Genomic DNA, 22,657 nt, shown 5'->3' with positions numbered 1-22,657 from the left:
CAGCGCCTACCAGGGCTAACAAGAGCCCGGCAGCGTCAGCTACACCAAGCGGGTCACTGTCATGTCACAAAGGCTCTGAGGACACTGCTGGCCCAGAGGACCAAGACTTGCATGCTACACAGAAACAGGGCAACTGGCCCCCAGAATAGATTTAAATAGGACCCTGAGTCTCCACATGTATTGGACAAAAGGTCCAGGATACAAAGGAAAATCACCCATTATACCAATAGCTAGAGAAATTACAAATTGAATGAAAAAGACAATGAGCTGATACCAACAGGAGGCGAATCAGATGTCAGCTTTATCTAATGGGCATTTTAAGCAGCCTTCTCACAAATCTCCAGCAATCAATTACAAAATATCTTGAAACAAATGAGAAAAAAAAAGGGCTGAGCTAAGAAATAGAAGTTATAAAAAAGAACTGAAAGGATATTACAGAGCTGAAAGGTACAATAACACAAATTATAGCCGTGGAAGAATACGGACAACAGAAACTAGAATCTGTGAACTTGAGGACAAATCAATAGAATTCACCCAGTCTGAATAACAGAAAACAGGAGACTGGGAAATTTTTTTTAAAGAACAGAGTTTCAGGAACATTCATATCACTGAAGTATCAAAAAGAAGAAGAAAAGGAGAGAATTTAAAAGAGGATTTAAAGGAAACTTAGCTGAAATTTTCCAAAATTTGATAGGAGACTGGTAAGGTTTAGATCTAAAGCATGGTCAGAAGAGATTGGTCACTAGGTGTGTGACCTGGAAGGGTGTGTTCTTGTCCCTACCTCCTTTCTCCTCTCTGTCTCTCTCTGTCTCTCTCTCTGTCTCTCTCTGTCTCTCTCTGTCTCTGTCTCTCTGTCTCTCTCTCATATTCCTTGCTTTCCTCCACTATGATGTTTCTCCCATGGAGCCAGTAATAGACTGAACCTACTAAGACCATAAGACAAAATAAATCTCTCCTGTTTTACCTTGTGGATGTCAGGTATTTTGTCCCAGGGCAGAAAAGTGACTAGAGAAACCTAAACATATGATTCAAGGGTCCCAGAAAGGTTTGAGTAAGATAATGAAATTCACACCGTGACACTAACTAAAAAACTGAACATTAAAGACAAGTTTCATAAAGTCAGAGAGAAAGGACACCTTATCTGTAGGGGACACCAATTAGAACACCAGAAGATCCTTGTCTGAAAGCAACCAAGACCTCTACACTCGGTGAAACTGTCCTTCAGAAATGCGGGTGAATGAAGACATTCCCCAAAGAAGGAAAACCAAAGGAATGTGTTAATTAGCAGGCCCACCTTTAAAAAGTTAAGAACGTTTGAGGATGAAAGGAAAATGATGAAATAACTTCTGAGTAGCAGGAAGGGAAACAGAATTTCAGAAAAAGAGAACTACAGGTATAAATAGTAGACTATCCTTTTTTATAGGAGTTTTAGAAATCATATTTAGGCATGGAAACAAAATTGTACCCCCATCCCATACACAGGATAGTAATATTCACCGTGGAAGAGGTGAAGGGACTGTCTTCGTTACTTTTCACGTTGCTGAGGTGAAATACCCAACTCCCACAAGTTAAAGGAGGAAAGGTTTATTTCGGCTCACAGTGTGTAGAGGTTTCAGTCCACAGTCTGCTGGCTTCAAGGCAGGGCGGCAGAGCTCAAGGACATGGCAGGGGAGAAACAGACCATGGCAAATCAGGCAGGAAGCATCAAGAACAGCAAGCCTCCCTTCCCCTTGTGTCCCATCCAGGCACAATCCCATTGGATGGTGTTACCCACACACAGGACGAGTCTTCCCCTTACCCACACCCAGAACTATGCTAAACTGTCAGTGGACTGATTTAGTTATCACGTACATTAATCCATTTTCACACGCCCTAGATCCAGCCACCTCCAAAAATCCCCACCTACGAGCACATGGCTTTGGAGGGACATCTAAATACAAGCCGTACTGGGGACCTAGAAAAAAGTGAGGGTTCTTCTTTTGCCTTGACATGATAAAATTTTGAACCAGTAGACTGAGAAAAGTCACGTGTGTATGTTGTAATACTCAGGGCAACGACCAAGAAATAGCACACAGAAACTCAGAAAAACAATAGAAATCAAGATAGAATGTTAAAAAGTTGTGCTATCAAGAAAATAAAGAGAGGGGCATGGAGAATCACACCACACAGCTCCCCAAGCGCCCCAGCTGCGGGGAACTCTCCCCCTCTTTCCTCCCCCAGCTGGGGCCCCACACCTGTCTCCTTTCTCGCAAGCTCACTCTCTACTTCTCAGACTCCAGTCTGACTTTGTGTGTCTTTTGCTCGGTCCCCTTGCTCCCCTGCTTGGCTGAGAGACCCCACCTGGCTTCTGGCACTTTCCTCCTTTAACTCTCTTACACTTCGGCATGGGCAGTTTTTGGATTTCTTGCTGATCTTCTATTTGGAAACCATAAGCTTGGAGTGGGAGAATGCTCACCTCACCTATCAGCCTCCTGAGGCCCATTCTGTCCACCCGCTCTGCACTCTCAGCTGCAGCCAACTCCCCACAGGGTCACCTGAAATGCACCCCAGCCAGTCTGCTCAGCAGCCGGGCACCCAGACCAATGGAAAGAACGTCGTAGCTGAGCCCAGCTTCCCACATAGCTGTCTAAAGAGTCCAGGTCTCTATGGTGACAGCTCAAAGCCAGGACTCTCCACATGTAGAGTTGAGTCCCTGGGGTCTGGGCAGGAGGTGACTCTCCAAGTGATTAGAACAGACACCCGAGATTTGCATGCAGAAGGCTACAGACAGCACACTCAGGAAGAGAGGAGGGATCTTTTAAAATGCAAAGCTGCTGGTGTTGCTCTGCTGTGTCAAACTTGTGATACGGTTGGAGGGTCAAACACAGATCTGTAATTGACCTTTAAGACCTGTGTGTGTTCACCATCTCCCCTCCCACCTCAGCTCTCTGACACCGTACACATGCCGGGCTCCAGCTTCGCGGAATGACTTCTTTCTCTCAAAGCCTGCTGCCTATTTTATGCCTTGGCATCTGCAATCCTTTCTTCTTCTTCCCCTCTTATGTCTTCTTGGAAGCTTTCCTTCTTCAAGACCAGCATAAACAGTTGTGAGCCATGCCAAGTAGCTTGAAACAATTGTAAATGACCCTGAATAAATCTGGTTAAATAATGACATAACTTCTGTTATGGAATACTGCACAGCCAATAAAATGGCAATAGGGACTCACATGCGTTATGAAGAGCTAGTGACAATATATGGCAAAGCACATTTAAAACATACATATCTGTGTATGTATGAAACAAATGCAAAATGTGATCCCATTCTCACTAAGTACACAGAGGGCACTTAACAGAGGCGTCTAGCAAGAAAGAGCCTTATAAAGGTTTCACAGTTTAGATCTGAATGATAGGATCTGAGTCAATATTCACTTAATACTCTGTGATATATATTCACTTAATGCATATATTCACTTAATACTCTTTTCTACTTTTTAATTTTTTACAAATTAATAATCCAAGTGAAGCCACCGAATTATACTCACGTGGAAGAAGGCTTAGCTCAAAACTCAGTAGCTCTACCCTGAAGCCTTCCCTCATCCTCCCCTAATCCAAGCAGCTGATGGTCTCTTCCCACACCTCTGTCTTAGCATGCTTAAATTCCTTTGTACAGCTCTTTCTCCACTAGCTTGTGAGCCATTAAAAGAGAGTTCTCAATACCCGTAGGGGTTCAGAAAATGTTTGTTGATGAGCATTGGTGCTTACTAAGGCCAGGAAGAGACAGAAGCCCGTCCCTGGGGGAAGCCCACATTGGTCAGCAGAGCTCACACAATGTATGTGTCTCAGCAGGAGTGTCTGGGCGTGGCTCTGGCTGCTAGCTGCTGACAAGATCACACTCTACCCAGTCTCATAAAGCCACGATGGGATCTCAGCCCTCGTGTTCCCATTGGCCTTTCTCTGCAGAACTTCTATTGGAGCACGGTTGACATCCATTCCCTCACAGAAAACAGCTGTTCTGCTTTTTATCTCCTGAACACTACTGCTGCAGAGCTCACCGCTGCCCACCTCTGTCCACCTGTACAAAGAGTCGCCTGGCCAGGCAGACCACCACATGGACTCAGCATGTCAGGGGAGCACATCTACTCAATACTCCCTTTTCCTTTTTCCCCAAAGTGTATTGTACAGGTGATGATATACAAACACCTTAGGGTATTATTTTATTTGGATGCAAGGATTAGTTTGATTGTTTTTGATGAAGGATCAATTTTGACAAAAGCACCCACATCACCCACAGTCTTAGCAACATATAGAATATTTCTGTCTCTTTCTTGGACTTTCATTTATATATTTTTCCTGTCAACCCTGCTAACTATGTTTTTTTTTGTTTGTTTGTTTTGGTTTTGGTTTTTCTCCGGTACCGGGAACCGAACTCACGACCTTGCGCTTGCCAGGCAGGCGCTTCTGCCGCTGAGCTAAATCCCCAGCCCCCCTAACTATGTTTTGAGAAGTCACTTTGCTTATTTCTATCACCATAGTTTCTTTTAGTCTGTTTCAGAATTTCATGTGAATATAAATACTGTATTACCTTCTTTTAGTCATATTATTAAATAAAGTCTTCATTATTGTTTTTAATAGTGTCAGAGTGTCATGTAGTAAGAACTCACCATAACACACTGAACCACTTTCTCATGGCTGGGTATTTGGGTTAATTTCAAGGTTTGGGGAGTGGAGTCTATTATAAAAGGGTAAAGAAACCCTCCTGTTCATATGTCTGCATGTTTAGTATTTGTATAGATTTACATGACATTTTTCATCAATGAATATTTTTAACATATTACAAATACACATGTTCATAGCATACCTTAGGGTGATGTTTCAATTTATGTGTACAGCATACACTAATCACCAGGATTGTTAGCATTTCTCTCTCCTTGTCATTTCTTTATGTTTGAAGACTGCAGTTCTCTCTTCCAGCTCTTCATATGCCAGGTGTGATAGTGCACGCCTGTAATCCCAGCACTTGGGAGGCTGAGGCAGGAGGATGGTTGTGAGTTCGAGACCAGCCTAGGTTGCAAAGTGAGCTCAAAGCCAGCCTGAACTGCATAGCAAGACCTTGTCTCAAAAAGACAAAAAAAGAGAAAAGAATGTCCAACTCTTCATAAAATCCATAATAGTTTGAACTACAATCTGCCCACAGTACTGTGGAATGCTGAAAGTTACTTCTCTATCTAACTGTGCTTTAGGGCCCATTTTTCAACTCCTCTATCTCTCCTCCCTTCATCTTTCCCAGGTTCTGTAATTGCTATTCTACATTCATGATAGGGTTTTTGCTGCTGTTGTTTTTGTTTTTTCAAATTTTCACTTATGAGAAAGAACTTGTGGATATTAGGCATGTGATGTCTGACTTACTTTACTTAATGTCCTCCGGTCCCACCCATTTTGTTACAAATGACAGAATTCCTTTTTTATGGTGAATAGATTCTATATATATTGCATTTGCTTTATATATTCATCCACTGATGGGCCCCAGGTTGATTTTCTACATTGATTATTATGAAGAGTGCCACAACAAACATGGGAATGCATGTATCTGATGTGGATTTCTAGCTGGAACATATGACAGATCTATTTTTAGCTTTTTAGGGACTGCTAGATCACTCTCTATAATGACTATTCTAATTTACATTCCCACTAACAGTATATGAGTTCCCTTTTCTCTACATCCTCACCAACATTTATTATTTTTTGGTTTTTCATAATTGCCATTTTTACTGGAGTTAGATGATATCTCATTGTGGTTTTAATTTGGACTTATCCATAGCTAAAGATGTTTAAAATGTTGCACTTCCTCTTTGGAAAAGTGTTCAGACCATGTGCATATTTTAATTGGATTCTTTTGTTGTTGGTTTTTTAGTTCCTCGTATTCTCTGGATAGTTATTCTTTTTTGTGTGTGTTTTCATAGATAGTTATTCTTTATCACTGAATAATTGCAAATGTTTCCTCCTGTCCTACAGGTTGTCTCTCTGCTTTGTTGTATCCTTTGCTGTGAAAAAGCTTCTTTGCTTGATATAATTCCATCTGTCTATTTCTGCTTTCTGTGCTTTTGGGGTCTTATTAAAAAACTCATTGCCTATTCCAGTGTCTAAAAAGAATTTCTCTTTTTTCTTGTAGTAGTTTCATATTTCTAGATCTTATATATAGGTATTTGGTTCATTTTGAGTTGATTTTTATATAGGGTGAAAAGTAGGGCTCAGGTTTCAATTGTCCAAATATGGATACACATTTTTTCACCCAGTGCCATCTATCAAAGAGGCTGTCTTTTCTGGTATTTGTTTGGGGTCTCTGTTAAGCATAAGTTGCCTATATATTTGTGGCTTCATTCCTGGACTCTCTCTGTCCTGGCCATGGACCTTTGGTAAGTTTTCATGCTGATATCATGCTGGTTTGCTCACACAACAGCTATAGTAAGTCTTCAAGCAGGTACTGTGATGCCTCTATTTGTTCTTTTTGTTCAATACTTTGGCTACTTAGGGCCTTTGTGCTTTTGTATGAATTTTAGGACTGTTTTTTTTTAGTTCTGTGAGGAGCATCATTGGTATTTTTATGGAGATAATATTGAATCTGTAAATTGCTTTGCATAGTATGGATGTTTTAATAAATTATTAATTAATTCTTCCAATACATGAACATGGAAAGTCTTTCTCTTTTTTTGCATTTTAATATTTCATCAGTGTTCTATAATTTTTGCTGTAGGAGTCTTTCACTTCCTTGGTTGAATTTATTCCTAGATGTTTGTTTGTTTGTTTGTTGGTTGGTTGGCTGGTTGGTTGGTTGGTTAACTGATCAGTTGGTCAGTTGGTTGGATGGTTGATTTGTTGGTTTGTCAGAACTACAGTATTGTGAATGAGATTGCTTTCATGATTTCCTTCTCAGCAAGTTTGTCAATAGTGTATAAAAATGCTTCTTATTTTTGTACATTTATTTTGTGTCCTGCGACTTTACTGAATTCATTTCTAATAGTCTTTTTTATTTCAAAGAGAATAAAAAATTTAAAAGAACATTAAAAATGATACAGAATTTCAAAACAAGATAGGAAATCAACAATGGTTGTTACGTTGCATATTGTTATCTTCAAAGTAGTTGTTCAAATTACCAGCTATAGGCATACAAAATTAATCAAAAAATTAATCTAATAGTCTTTTTCTTAAAGTCTTCCAGTTTTTTTCTACATATGAAATCATATCATCTGTAAGTGGGTGTTATCAACTTCCTCTGTCTGTGTACCTTTTAGTTCTTTCTCTCGTCTCATTGCCCTGGTTACCGTTCCCAGCACTATGTGGAAGAAGAGCAGTGAGAGTGGATAGCCTTTTCTTCCAAATCTTAGAGGAAATGCTTTCAGCTTTTCTCATACAGTCTGGTGTTGAACATGTGACTGTCAAATATAGCTTTTATTATGTTGAGATAGAACTCTATACCTAATTTATTTAAAGTTTTTATCGAGAACAATAATGAATTTTAGTGAATGTTTTTCTGCATCTATTGAAAGGATATGACTTTTATCCTTTATTCTGATGCTGTGGTGTATTAAGTTTACTGATTTATACATATTGAAATATCCTTTCATTTCTGAGCTAAATCCCATTTGGTCATGTGAGTGATGTGCTGCTGGCTTTAATTTTCTAGCACCTGTTTTGGTGAGAATTTTTGCTTCTATATTCATCAAGGATATTGGCCTACAGTTTTCCTTTTTTATTATGTCCTTATCTGGTTTTTCTAATAAGGGTAATGCTGGCCTCATAGAAAGTTTGGAAAATTCCTTTTCTTTCAATATTTTGGAATAGTTTGAGAAGAATTGGTGTTAGTTCTTCCTTAAAATTTTGCTATAATCCAGCAGCAAAGCCATCTGGTACTGAGCTTGTCTTTGTTGGAAAACCTTTGTTACTGATTCAGTCTCATTACTTGTTATGGGTCTGTTTCAATACAAGATGTGATCCAAAAATATAGTGTGTGATTAAATAAAAACTTATTACGGTAAAAACCATATGGCCATTCATATCCTTCAAAATCCTCACCCACTGCTTCAGCACACTTACACTATTGTGCTTGCCACTTTCTCAAGCAGCTCTGGAAGTCGTCTTTCATGAGTATCATTAGTTGCCATATGGTGGCTTCCTCAAGATCCTGATCAATTTAAAAAGTTTACCTCTCATAGTCACTTTCACTTTGAGGAAGATTCAGAAGTTGCACATTACCAGACTCAGCGAATAACTGGATGAGGACACACCATCATATTTTTATGAGCCTGTCTTTCTGTTCAGTGGCACTTGGAAGCAACATTCACTGTACATTTTATCCCACTAAATAAAGACACTCACAAAGGAGGGCTTCCAGAACTGCTTGATTAAGTGGCAAGAACAGTAGAATAAGTGTGTTAAAAGGAGCAGTGGGGGAGCTGGGGATTTAGCTCAGCAGCAAAGCGCCTGCCTGGCAAGTGCAAGGTTGTGAGTTTGGTTCCTGATACCGGAGAAAAACCAAAAAACCAAAAAAAAAGGAGCAGTGGGCAGGGGATATTTAAGGGGCATGAATAGCCATAAGTCTTTTACTGTAATACAATTTTTAAAATTTAAGCGTAGTCTATTGTTTTGATTACTCCTTGGAGGTTTGCCATATCTTCAATTTTGATAGATCATATGTGTCCAGAAATTAATCCATTTCTTATAGATTTCCTAATTTGTTGTTATTTAGTTCTTCATAGTCATCCCTAATGATCCTTTATACGTACTTCTGTGGTATCAGTTAGAGTGACTTCTTTTTCATCCCTGATTTTATTCATTTTGGTTCTGTCTTTTCTTTCTTTCTCTCTCTCTCTCTCTAACCCAGGGCCTGCTGCATGCTAAACATAAACTCTACCACTTAGCTATATCTTTAGCCTTGAATTGGTTACTTTTCTCTCCTTGCTGAGACAAAATACCAGATGCTCAAAATGAAGGAAGGAAAGGTTTATTTAGCTCACGGTTTGTGGAGGTTTCAGTCCATACTCAGCTGGCTCCAAGGCAGGGTGGTGTGTCAGAGGGGCAACAGTTCATGGCTGTGGAAGGCAGCAAAAGCAACAAGAACAAAAGGGACAAAAGGGAGGAGTAAGCCTCTTTCTCTCCCTTATATTGTATGCAGGCTACCTGCCCTAGGGCAGGTGCTGCACTCACACTGCCAATCCCAGCACTAGACAATGAACCAATTACAAACTCTAGATTCAGCTGCCTCCGAAAAGCCCTCCCTCCATGACTGCATGAGGCTTTAGGGGGACATCCAGACATAAACCATAATAAACCTCCACCGCTATTTTTCTTGTTTAGTCTAGCTAAAGGCTCATAAATTTTGTTTATTTTTTCAAAAACCTAACTCTGATTCACTGATCTTTTGTGGGAGGTTTTGGTGTTTTGTTTCTACTGTGATATTTGGTATTCCCTTCCTCCTACTCATGTGGGGAATGGTTTGTTCTTATTTTTTCATGTCCTTGAAATGGATCATTAAATTGTGTTGCTAAATCTGTCTTTTGATATAGACATTTTCTGCTATAAACTTCCCTCTTGGTATTGCTTTTGCTGTGTCCCAAAAGTTGTGATATGTTGTGTTTTTATTTCTTCAAGACATTTTTAAGTTTCTCTTTTGATTTCTTCAGTGACTTATTGTGTGTTCAATAATGTATTGTCAGCTATTCATGTATTTAAATAATTTCCTAATTTTTGTTTCATGTTGATTACTAGTTTTATTTCATTGTGGTCAGAAAACAATATATTATATTATTTTGATATTTTGGAATTTGTTACACGTGTTTTATGGCCAAGTATATGCTGTATTCTGGAGAATATTTCATTTGCCAGTGAAAAGACTGTTTTCTGCAGTTTTGGGATGAAATGTTCTTTAAAGTCTCTTAGGTCCATTTGATAATACAGTTTTAACTGAGGTTCCTTTGTTGATTTTTTATCTGTAAGATGTGTCTATTGATGGAAGTTGGGTGTTAACATCTCCCACTATCACTGTATTGGAACCTGTTTTCCCTTTAGATCTAATAATATTTGGTTTATAAAATTAGGTTTTCCAGCACTGGCCACATATATATTTATGATCATTATGGCTTCTTTTTAAGTCAGTCTCTCAATCATTGTATAGGGACCTACTTTGTCACTGTCTGAGTCATTGTCTCATCACTGAAACCCAATACCTAATACCCACAGCTCAGAAGAAGAAAGGTTTATTTTGGCTCAGTTTGTAGAAGTCTGGTTCCAGTCCAGGAAGAGAATGGGGAAGGACCTGCAAAGGAAAGCTACTCATGCCCTAGTGGTCAGACAGAAAGTAGAGAGTCAAGGGAGGAGCTGGGTGGGGAGACTTGGCCTTCCAGGTCATGTCCATAGTGCCCACCCCTTCCAGCCTGACCCCACCTCCCAAAAGAAGTCAGCTATAAGACCCCAGATCCAATCAGCTTGCAAACATGTGGGCCTTGGGACCATTGTAGATCTAAGCCATAATGGTCTCTATAGTTTTTGTCTTAAAATCTGTTCTGTCTTATATAAGTACAGCTTATTCTTTTTCCCTTTGGGTTTCCACTTGCTTGGGTTTTTTTTTTATCATTTCCCATTCAGTTTATGTGTGTATTTACTAGTGAAGGGCAATTCTTTTAGGCAGCCTGTCATTAAGTCTTGGCTTTATTCATTCAACCAATCTGTACCTTTTTATTAAAGACTCTGTTTATTTACATTCAAGGTTATGTGTTAATTTTCTTCTGGTAGTTTTGAATACCTTCTGTTCTTCTGTTCCTCTTATGTTGTCCATCTTGGTAGCTTGATTTACTGCCTTGATGCATCTTTATTCTTTTCTATTTATCTTTTGGGTCTCTGCTCTTTAGTGGTTTGTATATATTCATGATGATAGTTACCCTTATTTCAGTTCTAGTTGAAGGACTCTCTTTAAGCATCTTTTATAAAGCTGGTCTGGGTATGATGAATTCACTCAGTCTTTACTTCTCTTGGAATGTCTTCATTTATCCTTCATTTCTGAAGTATAGCTTTCCTAAATATATTATTCATGGCTGGCAGGTTTTTTCTTTCAAAACTTGCACTATGTCATTCCATTCTCTCTTGTCCTGTAAAGGTTCTGCTGAGTTGTCAGTCTTATGAATTCTAGCACTTGGAGTCAGTGTGCCTTGGTATTTCTTTGTGATTTTAATTTCTTTTTCTCTGATGATTAATGATGTTGGGAAATTTTCTTCTCCTTATTGATAATTATATATCCTTCCTTTGCTAAGTGCTTCCACAGTCTTTCATCTATTTTTATATTTTTTAATTGTTGAGTTGTACAAGTCTTTTATGTATTCTTGATAAAACTCCATTGTCAGGGATATGTTTTGTGAATATTTTATCTCGGTTGATGTTATCACAAGTAAGATTTAATTTAAATGAACTACAATTCATCATTTTCCCTTCTTTATGTTCACTGCTTCCTTTTCTTTTGTCTATGATTTTTTTTTCTGCCTCAGATCACAAAGATACTCTGCTTAGCTGCTTCTAGAAACTATATTGAACTCACAGGTTGCTTATCTATTCCAAATTATCCTTTGCCTGCAGTGTGAGGTAGTGATTGATACTTCTTTTATCTCATACAGATAATCAGTGATTTGAGTGCTGAAATTAGGAAATCATTTCTTTCTCCAGCAACTTTCTTTGATCCTGTGTTAGAATCAGGGCAGTGGTGCCTAACTCCCCCATCAGAGTCACATCACCTTTGAGATGAGAAAGCACGGATATCTTTACTCATCCTGCGGGTAGATGGAGGCTGCTCTTAGGAAAGTATTCCTTGCTTCTTCAACCTGCTGTGCACACAGTGCGAAGATGTCTAAGGCTCTGCATAAAGGTTCTGAGCAAGGCAGACTTCTGAGTTGTAGAAGCCTTTTATATATTCTTGATACAACTCCATTTCAGGGGTATGTTTTGTGAATATTTTATCTCAATTGATGTCATCACAAGTAAGATTTTAATTTGAATTAACTATAGTTTTTCACTTTCCCTTCTTTGTATTCACTGCATAAACATAAGCACCTCAGGGTGCTGGGAAGGTTGTACCTCTGGGTGCAGAAAAACGGTGAGGTCCCAGGTTTGTGGGAAAGTGCAGACACGTTTGTTATAGCAGATCAGTAGCACCAGCATCCTGAGTCACACCATGAACGCTAAAATGTTCATGAAATATTTTGAGTTATGACAACCTTATCTTTAAAATGTGCATTAATTTTTTTTTTTTTGGTTTTTCTCCGGTAAAAATGTGTATTAGTTTAAACACACAGATGAACCTACCCTAATCTTATAACTCCATATTGAATTTTCATTTTTATCTGGGTCACTGCGATCTTTGGCCATAAATATATACTTTTATGTCATTGTGGTAGACATTAAGTTTTTTTAATCTTTATTTTCTGCTTGATATATTCCAAGTACTTTTGTTGTAACAGCATGGTGATGATTTTTATTTAGTCATTCTCCTATTACTAAGTAATGGGATCAGCTAGAGACAATACTTGATAATGATGAAAATATTGATTTTGATTCAGTTCTTTAGGATAACTTTCTAGGTGTTGGTTTCCTGCACGAAAGGGATAAGTATATGGGTATTTTGGGTCTCCTGTGATGCGTTAGTGTCCTGATAATCCAATGCATGAGTGGGTTTAGGACTTACACCATGGATGCACAGTAAATGATATCAATCCTTCTCTTAATTACCTAATAATAACAACAGCATTAAAGCATTGGAAACAATTTCTTGTGCCTGGGTTTTGACAAACCCTATGGAGAGCTGTCACTGGAGAAATTAACTTTTTGAGATGACACAGTTAAAAGCTCAGCTTGCAAACTGAGCATATAATGTGAGGTTAAAATAAACAGGTCTCCTCAGAGCTCACAGAGATCTCCAAGGAATGGCTGAGGGTAAAGGGTTAGGTCTTATTTCAAAGAAAATCTTAATTAATGATCTGGAAGACCACAGTGGCAGCTGGCTAATTAAATTCACAGATGGGACTCAGCTGAGAGGTGGTGTGAACTCCAGGAAGAGGTGAAACGTTAGATGAAGAACTGCTGCAATCACCAGGGGATACAAATGGAAGACTGAGGGCTTGCGATCATCTGAATCGAGATCATTTGCTGTCCCAAGTGCAGGGTGGCCTCTTACAACTTGGCCTGTGCAGAGGAATGCTGAGTGTAGATTGGAATTGGGCCTGAGTCTCTTTGCTCCATCCCTGTGGTCTTTAATATTTCCCCTGGATCTCTCTGAGGTTGAGAGGCCTGGCTCTACCCTGGGGATACCAGTTAGGCTGTCTTTGCAAAACGATGTGAAAGGAAGAGTGTGAAATGCTCGATCAACCCTAAACCTCTTTATGTGTAATTCCTTTCCAACTTCTAGCATCTCTCACCCAAACACTGACCATATACTATTGTGTGCATGTGTGTGTTTATGGTATATGTGCAGGTGTGTGTGTGTGTGTGTTTGTGTGTGTGCGCTAGTGAGGATTGAACCCAGGGCCTTCGCACTGAGCTGCATCCCTAGCCTTCCCTTTTTAAACTTTGAAACAGGGTTTCCCTAAGTTGCTAAGCTGCAGAAGTTATACTTGAACTTGTGATCTTCCTGCCTCTGCCTCCCGAAGTGCTGGTATTATATGCCTGTGTCCCCAGGCCCGCATAATAATATACTATTAGGTATATTTTTGCCCACTACAGAACAGGTTAAATGAAAGCCAGCCAAAGGCTCCATCCTAAACACCGGAACTCTTGGGGACTATGGACCAACACTGGACCCAATCCGGGGACTCCCAGACTGTGAAACCAGGAGCGGGTCGGATGCCTGGGTGGGAGACTGCACGAAAGCATGTGTGACTTGCAAGGAGCAAAGCCCATGTTCAATTCTTTCGCTAAAACTGAGTGAGGAAGGTCTGAAGGTTCCCAGTGAGTGATGAGCGGAGAACCGGAAAGACCTGCCCGGTGTTTGTGACGGCTGGGTCCGGATGGGCGCGAAGCCGCCCACACCCTCCCAAATTCAGTTCAGTCTTTGTACTTATAAAAATGAATTAAAGGAAAAATAGTCATCATAATCCATGAGCTTGATCCCCCTTCCCCGCCTCGCCATGCTTTCCCTGAGTTGAAACTTCGTGCCGCACCCGCTGCGTGGAGGTCTGCGTGTGCCGGAGTCGCGCTGGGACAGGGAAGGGTGCCCTTACCACCATCGGGGTCATTTATGGCTTCCCTGAGGGCGTGGGGAGATGAGACAGCGGCCTGACCTCACAGGGAGGGAAAGGAAGTCTTGGCCAGGTTAAACGTGTCCAATGTCATGAGGTAAGAAGGTCGCACGGCGGGGAATAAAATCACATTTACTCACCAGTCGCTCCTGGTGTCTCATCCAGTGTCACTGCCAAAGCGCAGACAACGGGCAAACTGCGCTAGAGCATGGAGGAAGGAAACCGGAAAATGGCTCCGCTTATTACTATTACAGCACCCTGCATGCAAGAGATGTAGTCAGCACCACATTTTCTGGTAAAAGGGAAGATTTGAATACTTCATCCATTCCTCAGCTCTCTGTCTCTGGAAGGAGATGTGGCAGCTGCCCAAGGGCTCGGAGCTCTGCTCCCTCTCTTCCGAGGATGGGAGAGGGGACAGTGCTGACTCAGAGCTCCCAGCACCATGAGGACACAGGCTGGAGGTGGCCGGGAACACAGCAGCTGACCTAGGAGCCTTCCCTGCTACTCGCTGTGTCTCTGCTGGTTGCAGTGTGCCGCGCTAGAGGGAGGAGTGTCAGGAATGACTCCTGTTGGTGTTCCCTTCAGTGTTTGAGCACACCTCTACCCTTCCCCACTGCACACTTTATGTGATTGACTGTCACCACCACTAATCTATGAGCTCCGCAGCACAAGGACCTTTCTGCCCTCTTCACCATATGTCTCTGTACCTACCCAGCCGTGGCTGTGGTTGTTAATTCTGCAAACATTTCCTTTGGAAAATCTCCTTTACATGAGAAAGTAAGCTAGGGGCTTCTGTCTGTGGTCAAGAAGGAATAACAGGGACCAGATTTACCCTGGTGGGGTAAGGGTAACAACTCCCCCTTCCTCAAACACAAAAAGGTATAGGAAACAATGGTTTGGGAGGCAGTGGACACCAGGCATTGATCCCCAAGGGATGGAAAGTTAAAGAGGGCAGCTTTCTGATGACCCCACCTTACTGGCTGAGGGAGTTTCCAGGGTGTGACTCAGGACGCGGGCTCAGAGGGGAGCCTGGGGTCTCTGAGTAGAAGAGATGGAGACTCCAGGAAAACCGAGGCAGGGGGAGCCCATGGGACAGAGAGGAGGGTGTGCATCAGATAAAGCCCTGGAAATATGTGGAGGACTTATCTTGAGATGTAAGCTGAATGATGACCAAGGGTTGCATGGGAGAAGCTGTCCATGGCAGGGAAAGAACTGGTTATAGGTGGAGCTCACACAGCTGAGAATAGTGCGTCACCCACCAGCCTGCCTGGAAAGCCTCAGAATTCACTGGGCAGTGAGCCTCGGGAGCAGGAATGCAAAGCGCCAGGCTGCATACTGCTCTCGAAGTCCTCTCTAAACACAGAGCAAGCCTTAGAAGGATCAGACTATTTCCAAGCAAGTGAAATACACTTACAAAGCGTGGGACTATTTTAGGAATGAAGAAAGGTAAACTGCACAAGATTCAGCAGCGTAAAAGCAGAAATGTTTGAGGCATCATGACCAACATGATGTAAGAATCAGCAGACAAGGACACTAAAATGCACTTGTAACCATGTTCTACACATCCAGAAGGTAAATAGAGACATGGGAAATATCTTTAAGAGACTTAGAACAAACTTCAAGAAATGAAATCTGGAGTCTATGTGTTGAAAAACACGCTGAATGGATAGGATTAATAGAAGCTAGGCACCACATAAAAACTATTAGTGTGCTTAAAGGCATGGACTACAAACACGTACTAATAAAAGGATAAAAAATTACATCCAGGGGGCTGGGGATTTAGCTCAGTGGCACAGCACCTGCCTGGCAAGCGTGAGGTCATGAGTTTGATTCCCGGTACCAGAAAAAAAAATTTATAAAAAAAATTACATCCAATAAAATCTATAAAAACAGTAGAACTAGTGAAGTTAGCAGATTTGTAGATAAGCTCAAAAGATAAAATTGTATTTCTATGTACCAGCAATCAGAAATTGAAATCTTTAAAGTACCATTTATAATATCATCAAAATTATAAACACTGAGGGATAAACCTAGATAAACATGTGAAAGGCGTAAGTGAAGGTATGTGTCATGTCCATGGATTTTAAGATTCAGTATTGCTGTGCTGTCAAGTGATCCATAGATTCCACACAATCTCCATCAAATTCCAGCACTTTTATATAGAAATTGAGAAAACATTCTAAAATTTATGTGGAAATGCAAAGGACCTAGAAAAACCAAAATAACTTTGAACAATATGACCATGGTTGCAAAATCAATACCACTTAGTTTCTGGATTTAATGGCATCCAGATGGATGTTGGTATCACTGGGACAAAAACAGCATCCGCAATGGGCCTACAAGATCTGGTCAGCAGATACTGAGCAAGGCCCCTGCTCCCGTCACGGAGCTGGGCTGCTCATGGTGAGGCTAGCATAGGACAGGAGATGCTCAGACAGAGAGAAACCAACTGTGTGATGTTAAGGGATGCCATAGAATCAGCTTAGTCACTTCCTGCCTGAGTTCAGTCACAGATACAGTGCTGTTGTAGTCAGGGTTTGCAAGGGAATAGATTTAATACAGGACACATAATTTATAGGATCATTTTATGATATTCACCCCCCAAGAGTCAAATGCAGAAGAGTGCAAGGATCTGTCCACACACTAAAGACCCAAAGAATCCAACTGAAGGCCTGGATCCCACAGCAATGGCCTGCAGAAGTCCAGCTGAAGACCTAGAGCCCAAGGCAATGTCCTCCACGAGCCCAGCTGGAGGCCAAGAGCCCAAGACAATGTCTCATGCAAGTCTGTATCAAGAATCTGCATTGGGAAGGCACAAAGGCCAGTGGCAGAAGCTAGAGAGTCTGCACCAGCAGGGTGAAGGATCTGTACAAGAGGAAGAGAGATCTGCCCTGGAGCTAGGAAATGACGCTCAAGGTTTGGACCAGAGCTCCCCTGAAAAGAACCACAGCATCCCCAGCAACAGTGGGGACCCAAGCTCCTCTGATGATGAGAAAGTTGATTAGAGACATAAGTGAAGGTATGTATCATGTACATACCGAGTTCATGTCAAGAAAGTCAGCATGACAGGCTTCTCCAGGAGAATCAACAGCACACCATCTTCCCTTCCAGTTCTCTTTCTACACTATTGGCAACAATCCTCAGGTGCGCCCTCCACACCCAGCACCACGCTGGTTCAGTTCAGGAGGGTGTTACAAGTTGACCACTACTTAATCCAGCACAAGTGCTTTGACTGGTTTCCAATTTGTCAGATTGAATTTTATGGAATTGTTTTACAGCTATGATCTCAAGGGTCTTGTTTTATTTAAAACTGTCACTAATCAACTTTAATGCAAATACCTTCTGAGTGCAGTCCATGCTGGGGCGGGGGTGTGAAGAGCCCCCCCGGAGGAGACCCACCGTCACCCAGTCTGGGATTGTGTCTTCGCCATCCCTGAGGGCCCATGTGAGTCCTTCACTGGCCCACTTGAGTTTGCTCTGCTGATCTTGGCTCACGTGCCCATCCCCTGGCAGCTGCTGCAGCAGCTGGACTGTACAGTGCTCCAGGAACTTTGCTAAAGTGGATAGAGGTATGTGCCGGGCATGGGGGCCAAGATGAAGATGTTCTGGGAAGATGCCACGTGAGCAGAACCTCCCTCGGCATGGTTCACACTGGTGGGCAGAGGACAGAGGCTGGTAAGGAGGGCAGAGCCTACACCTCAGAGCTCGAGGAAGCCTTGCGAAGGTCTCAGGGTTTCAAGCAGGACCCCCTCCAGGTGCCTGGCACACTGTGCCTATCACCTGCCGTGGAGGCACCAGAGTGTCTCTTCACTGAAGAACAAAACAAGAACACAGCCTGTATCTTAAACGACGTAGTTTTTTTTATCAAGTTTTTATCTCTTTTAAAAAATTATGCTGACTTGTTCAGTATATGTCCTACTTTGGGGAGTTCAGCTGGGGGAGCCTTGCTTTGTCATGCAAAGGCTCTGATCCAAAGTTTCCTAGCTGCCACTTGAAGACAGAGAATCTGATGTCTCCAGGTCTCGAGTCAAATAGTGAAGGAGCTGGAATGGAAGGGTTGCTGCATGTCTTGGAGCAGGTTCTTTGCCAAGGAAAAAACCAAAGGACTCAAAACACAGGGATTTTTTTTCTTTAATTCCCTATTTTAACAGAATCATAATTGTGTCTTCTTTCCCTAATAACTCCTGTATCATCAATGTTCCGCACAGACATCTTCTTATTCACTTTCCTTCACAGCCCTGGGACTAGTTTTCAGTTTACAATAATCCCATTACCAAGAAGGTAAATGCAGCTTGAACAAAAATGCCCAGGCCTCGTTTCTTTCTCCAGCACCAAGTTGTCTCCTGTTTGCACAGGTCCTGCAGGGCGTTGCATTTCCCCCTCGCCTGGCAGGGGCAGAGGAGATCCTACCGACCTTCGCTCACCACCGTGCACCTCCCCGATTTCCACTGGAGCCGACGCCCACTTTAGAAAGGCAGCGTCCCCTGTACAGATCTGCCCACTCCTGGAGTTTTTTCTGAACTCCAAATCCGTGTAATAACCCTGGGATATTCCAAAGCCGGCATTTGCTTGCTATTGCTGTCTCTGTGTGCCTGCCCGCTTGCTTTTTGAACAGACAGATAACATTTAATTTTGCATTTTAGGAAGGTTATGGGTAGAGGGGGTAGTGCACGTTCTAGAACTTGTTTCAGCACGCCAACTCCATGGGAATTACCCTTTGCACCAGGGCGTAGCTTGCCTTTTATTTTCAGTGAAAGACTCAGAGGAACTGTTTGAAAGCAGGTCCTTCCCAGAACAAGGCTGTCTGGAGTCTCCATTGTAAACAGATAATCATTCTTCTTGAATTGCCGTGCAGGTGTTGGAATGCCACAGTCAGACAGTAGCATCTTACTGGGGCTCCGGTGGGTCAGCTGACGCAGGTGACAAGTTGCCGTTTCCTTCTTTGTTTCCTTCTGGATGCTCCCCTGGACTTATTGTCTCCATTTGTAAAACTTAGGCAAAGTCTTTGTTTCTCCTGCCTACCCTGCTGTGATATGAGAATTATTAGGATGCATTTTACTAAAAAAAAAAAACTAAAAGACAATATAGAGTGGTGCCGCATAGCTTCTACTTCCAAAGCTCGTCCATGGAAGGTCTGTGGAGTGTTCGTATTGCCAACTTTTTGAAGAGCCTTCACTTTTCTATTTTTCCTTCATATTTGCAGGGATTATATCGATAGGCCCAGATTTTTAAAAGTATCTGATAAGCAGTAATCTGGTCCTTTTGAAGCCTGTCTTTGATCATCCATTAGAATATTTCTGGCCACACTAAGCCTCATCTGTCACTCAACATTGGTTTATTAGTCAGTTGTTCCATAAATAAATGATTGAGTGACCTAGGAAGGAAAGTGGTTGACTGCTTGATGTGACACCTTACCACACAGCTCCCCTAAGTCAGCCCCAAAGGAGAGCCATTAATCCAGAAGCTAGACTTCACAGTAGCTGCCACTGCTGGTCAGGGACGAGCAGGTCAAGTAGCTGAAGAAAAGTCCCAGGGCAGCGGAAGACTAGATGACCTAGTGACATATGGCAACTTCTATTTCTGTCTGCAAGGAGATGGGCTCATACAGGACATAATGCCTGTCTGCAAAAATACCAAGAAATTCTGGGGGGAAAAAACACATTAAAAATTATTTTCAGTACAGAACTGAGCTTGGAAGAAGGGAAAAATCTTCATGTGCAGGAGGCAAAGAGACTTCTAAAAACTAAGTGTCAGGAGGCTGAGGCTGCAGCTGCCAGGGGCCGGGGTTGAGTGGTGCTGGTCTCTGTTATCTCAGGACTTGGGGTTCATTACCTACCTGGGGTAAGGGAGGAGACAAGGAGTGTGAGCTGAGAACTTCATAGGAACTGGGGCTCCTCAGAAGGCTGTGTCTTCCTGAAGCATTGGTCAGAATAAAGGACATCTGCCCATCAGCATAAGACACAAGAAGGACTCTCTGAAAGGCTGTTATAAGGAGGGGGATCGTGTGTGGCTGTGAAACCCCAGGAGTCTCCCTCCTAAGCACTGGGGCCTGGAGCTGTGTTACCTAGACCGCGACTAAGGAGGGCTGCAGGGGGAAAATACCACACTGCAGATTCAAAACCATGCTAAACCCACCCACATATTTTATGTAGTGTGCAGCAGCATTAATTCTACCTAAGAGCAAGGCAAGGGTAAATGCAAAGTTCAGGACATCATTTCCACCTGGGAAGTAAAAGGGGTGTCATTGAGGAGAGGTACCCAAGGGCTTGTGTGCTATTGGACACTTCTGACTTCTGAACTTGGTTAGAAGCTACACCATTTCTTTATTATTTACAAATCACATATACATGTATTGCATGTGTTGTTTATGTTCTTCGAAATATTTTTCTTTTTTAAAATGTTCTATCATCTGGGTGTGGTGGTGCACACCTGTAATCCCAGCACTCAGGAGGCTGAGGGAGGAGGATTGTTGCAAGTTCGAAATGAGCCTGGGCTACAAAGTGAGCTCAAGGTTAGCCTGAGCTGCATAGCGAGACCCTGTCTCAAAAAGACAAAAAAGGGGCTGGGGATTTAGCTCAGTGGCAAAAGCGCCTGCCTGGCAAGCGCAAGGTCGTGAGTTCGGTTCCCCGTACCAGAGAAAAAAACCAAAAAAAAGACAAAAAAATGTACTATCAGTATGGTTTTTGACTACTAATCATATAAATTTAGATGGTATAGTGTAATATTTAATATTTAGATGTAAACAATAGAGAATCAAGCTAACTAACATAACCACCACTTCACTTACCTATCAGTTTTTATGGTGAGACATTTGAAATTTGCTCTCTCAGCTATTATGAATAGATAATGCATTCTTTGACTGTAGTAAGTACTCTGCTAAATAGTAGATCTCAAAACTTTTTTCTCCTGGAGGTAAGAAATTTTGAATCATTTGATCTAAGATAGAGGGAAACTTCTTTACCTATAAAGAGCCGACATAGAAAACCTATAGCTAATGTACTAAATGGTGAAGGAGTGAATGAGCTTCCCCCTAAGATTGGACAGAAGCAATGACTTTACTTTCACCACTGTTATTCACCCACTAGTAGTTCTAGACACTGGAATAAGTCATGAAAAAAATAAGACACAGAGATCAGAAAGAAATAAAACTCCTATTTTCAGATATATGAATGCACATAGCACATAAGTATACTTGAATTGTATCGCTATATAAACTTACTGGTTCCACAAAATTTATTTTAGTAAATTCCTTGGGACTTCCTACATAAACTGTCATGTCACTTGGAAGTAAGGGTAAATAGATCTAGTTATTAACTCCTAGAACTGAGATAGCAAGGTTGCAGGATATAAGATTAACACAAAAATTAATTACATTTCTATATACTAACAAGAGTGTGGACACCAAAAAATAAAAAAGTTTAAAGTACCATTTATATTTTATTACTCCATAGATAATGAAATACTAAGATATACATCCAACAAAAATATCTAAACAATTTATAAGCTGAAGGTAATAAAAATGATGACAGAAATAAATGGAGGCATACTTTATCCATGGATTGGGAGATTTATCGTACTGATTAAGATAATTCATTTCCAAGTGACTTAACACAATTACTGTCAAAGTACAAGAAAATTCTTATGGTGGACTTAAATTTTTTCTAAAGTTTATACTAGAGTAGCTATTTTCCACAATAGCTAAACAGTTTTGAAAAAGAAGAAAAAATATATCATTGCTCACTGTTAAGGCTTGTTATGTAGCTATGGTGCTCAAGACTGTCATTGGAAGAGGGATAACACAGAAGTCAGTGGAATAGAATCCAGACAAAAATAAATGCACATATTCCTTGTTCAACAACCTACCTATTCAACAACTGTCTGGACTTACAACCAAGGCACACTTGGACTTATGACTAGCATTTGGACTTACAAACAGACACCCAAGTGGCAATGAGGCCTTACAGTGGCTTATTCTGCAGTACAATACTGTAATTTTTGCTGAATGTACTATGTAGTACAGTACTACAGTTTTCTTCTATTGTATATTGCAGTACTGCACGTAAGAGTTACCCAAATATGCCTGTGTCTGGTAATCTGAACAACTACTTTGAAGATAACAATATGCAATATAACAACCATTGTTGATTTCCTATCATCTTGTTTTGAAATTCTGTATCATTTTAATGTTTTTAAGTTTTTTTCTCTTTGAAATAAAAAAACTTTTTAAAAAAAGTTATGCAAATAAAAACAAAGTCATCAAGTTGGAGTTTCCTTGGACCATTTCTTTGTTCTGAGTATTGTAACGTACATACTATACACAGTTCCTCATTTCTTGAGCAATTCATTGTAACAACTCAGTTGCATGAACAGAACTTGGTCCTTAAACAAGGAATGTCTGTATATCCAAC

The 22,657-nt window shown here is 41.2% G+C and overlaps 1 protein-coding gene across 1 annotated transcript in view; it reads left to right on the top strand.

The window, feature by feature from the left end:
* The window catches only part of Stk32b (serine/threonine kinase 32B), a 251,523-nt gene that overhangs the window by 94,280 nt on the left and 134,586 nt on the right, over nt 1-22,657 (top strand). The gene's annotated exons all lie outside the window — the stretch shown is intronic.

This window comes from Chinchilla lanigera, unplaced genomic scaffold, assembly GCF_000276665.1.
Source record: "Chinchilla lanigera isolate Chin_1 unplaced genomic scaffold, ChiLan1.0 scaffold00113, whole genome shotgun sequence".
NCBI lineage: Eukaryota > Metazoa > Chordata > Mammalia > Rodentia > Chinchillidae > Chinchilla > Chinchilla lanigera.
This window is presented reverse-complemented; position numbering and strand designations above follow the sequence as displayed.